This window comes from Rhinopithecus bieti, unplaced genomic scaffold (genome assembly GCF_001698545.2).
Source record: "Rhinopithecus bieti isolate Rb0 unplaced genomic scaffold, ASM169854v2 scaffold_18548, whole genome shotgun sequence".
NCBI lineage: Eukaryota > Metazoa > Chordata > Mammalia > Primates > Cercopithecidae > Rhinopithecus > Rhinopithecus bieti.
In genome coordinates, this window is record NW_016809526.1 from 2,987,504 (window position 1) to 2,990,884 (window position 3,381).

A 3,381-nucleotide genomic window follows, 5' to 3' on the forward strand; every position below is an offset into this window, starting at 1 on the left:
AAATATACAATCATGTCATCTGCAAACAGGGACAGTTTGACTTCTTCTTTTCCTAACTGAATACCCTTGATTTCTTTCTCTTGCCTGATTGCCCTAGCCAGAACTTCCAACACTATGTTGAATAGGAGTGGTGAGAGAGGGCATCCCTTGCTTGTGCCAGTTTTCAAAGGGATTTTTCCAGTTTTTGCCCATTCAGTATGATATTGGCTGTGGGTTTGTCATAAATCACTCTTATTATTTTGAGATACGTTCCATCAATACCGAATTTATTGAGCGTTTTTAGCATGAAGGGCTGTTAAATTTTGTCAAAGGCCTTTTCTGCATCTGTTGAGATAATCATGTGGTTTTTGTCTTTGGTTCTGTTTATATGCTGGATTACGTTTATTGATTTGTGTATATTGAACCCGCCTTGCATCCCAGGGATGAAGCCCACTTGATCATGGTGGATAAGCTTTTTGATGTGCTGCTGGATCCTGAGTGAAGTTTTCTACAGTGACTTGTGCTGAAACAAGAGAAAGTGTCAACTTAAAATGACAGAGGCTGTCTTCCTAAGAAAATAGAACCACTAACAACTTACCATAATTTTACATTGTAGGAAGGCAAATAATAAATGATTGTATCAGAATTTTAGCTAACCTTAATAAAATATCTGAATTACCTTATTACAGCAAAAGCAGGAATGCATTTTATTTTTATTTGTTATGCAATAAATAAAATTTGTAAACTACATAATGAATACATTCTCTACCACACATCCTCTACCCATCTGAGGAAATGTACACTAACCAATACAGCTGAAGCTACTTCTTGTCTCCTTGCAGTTTTAACTACTACCATGAATTTAGTGTGTTGTTTCCATACCTTTATTTATATTTTTATTATATGCGTATTTCACATATATAGTGTCAGGAAAATGTATGTGTGTGTGTGTATCTCTAAGAAATATATAACATTGGCCAGGCGCAGTGGCTCACACCTGTAATTCCAGCACTTTGGGAGGCCGAGACAGGCAGATCACTTGAGGACAGGAGTTCGAGACCACCCTGGCCAACATGGCGAAACCCCATCTACTAAAAATACAAAAATTAGCTGTGTGTGGTGGTGCATGCCTGTAATCCCAGCTACTAAGGAGGCTGAGGCAGGAGAATTGCTTGAACCCAGGAGGCGGAGGTTGCATTGAGCCAAGTTCATGCCACCGCACTCCAGCCTGGGCAACAGAGTGAGACTCTGTCTCAAAATAAATAAATAAATATAAAAAAAGATAGCGTTGTTGTTAATAGCTTTCAAACTATATTCATGGTATACTACATATTTCTCTGCAGCTTGCTTTTTTCTTCAACAATATGTATTGAGTTTCATCCATGATAATATGTAGGGCTCTAGTTCATTCACTCCCAGTGCCAGAACAGTATGCCAGTGGAGGAATAGACTGTAAGTGATTTACTTAATCTCTCGTTGCTAATATTCACTGGGTTGAACCTTATGTTTCTGTTTTCCCCGGAAGAAACCATTAACTTTCTAACATTCTCATGTGCACACGAACAGTGTGACTCTCATGAAGGAAGACCCTCCCTGGTATGACTTAGATATTCCAAGGACTGTGATGGGATATACAGCACCAAGGAGGCTTTTCAAAGATGTGGGTCTAGAAATATTCTCCTGGGAACCAGAGGGAGATAATTTGATAGAGGGAGAGGCTGGGAACACTCAGCTCACTACTTTAAGAATCTGACAGCGAGGACAGGGAAGAATAAACTTAAAGACTGGAATTTGCTAATGAGAGATGGTAGGGAGATGGATGCCCAAGGCGAGTAGAGTAAGGTGTGTCAGTGATTTCTGAGCAGAGCCTCGAAGACAGTGGGCAGGTTGGTCTAGAAAGCTAAGAGAACAGCTTTGATGTCAAAGCTGGTGGACTTGGCCCCAGACAGGAAAATATACTTCTTTTCCAAAGACAGTGTCTGAAAGGGAGAACTCAACCTAGCATAGGGCTTAAAAGCCTTCAGGGCAAACAGTCCCCCAAACTTTCTCCCACCCCACGTCTCCACAAGACTGAAAACTAAAGGCCTCACAATATGGTCTGAACAGGATAGCTTTAACATGTGTCAACCATTTTACCTTATATCTATTGTACTACAGTAAAGATTACAATATAGCTGTCATGGGGTGATACAGAGGAAGGCTAAAGTATGGAGGTTCAACTAAGGAAGAAGAGTAAAGTAAAATCTTGAACTTAAGGAAGCTGCCTCCCTTTGGGTGGAGGAAGAAGAACTTCTAAATAGCAGCTAAAAGTAAACCAAAGCAAATTATTGAACCATGACAAAAGGGCAAGTTTGGAGGAAGCGGAAGGTATACCATGGGAAGCAGCTCTTAGGTTTTCTCACAAGAAAAAAACAGCATTGAAGATAATCATAATCCCCTGAACTGTAAACTGCTATCGTTTATTGCCACATGTGGACGCCATTACTAGACCCTGGGATGTCAGAGGGAAACCTTACAGTAGAAGAGGGAGAAATAATTTAAAAAGCTAATACTTTTTTTCCATTGGTCACATTTTTACAAACTAAAATTGATTGCAAAATTGCCCACAAAATCTGAATATAAAATGTTTCTGTTATTAAGTAAAAACACAGCTAACACTTATATGGCATGATGTGCTGTGCTCCATTCTATGTAATTAAATGTATTATGTTATATTCACAGCCATTCTACAGAGTAGTTATTAATGTGGTCCACATTTTGCAGAATCCAAAGCACAGCAGGTTAAATACATGTCTCGAGGTCACCTAAGTAGTACAGTAGTCCTCCCTTATCCACAGTTTTGCTTTCTGAGGTTTCAGTTACCTGCAGTCCAGAAATAATAATACAGGTAAATGGAAAATTCCAAAAATAATTCATGAATTTTAAGTTATGCACTGTTCTGAGTAGTGTGATGCAATCTTGTGCCACCCCTCTTTGTCCCACACAGCACGTTAATCATCCCTTTATCCAGCATATTCATGCCGGATACACTACCTGGCCATTAATGACATGAGCTGTTCCTGACATCCAGCCATGGATCATCATGGCTCAATGATCCAGGATCACCTGAAGCAGGTGATGACATGATGATGTCAAAATCCTGACATCACCATGCCTCAGTGATCCAGGATCCCCTGAAGCAGTGAGCCTTCTGATGTGTTGGCAGAAGGTAAGTAGTAGCCTAACACTATGTCACAATGCCTACGTCATTCACCTTAACTTTATTTCAGCATGTAGACATTTTATCATCTCACATCACCACAAGAAGAAGAGTTAGCACAATAAGTTATTTTGGGAGAGAGACTACATTCACATAACTTTTATTCTATTTTATTAGTACTTGTTAATCTCTGTGCCTAATAA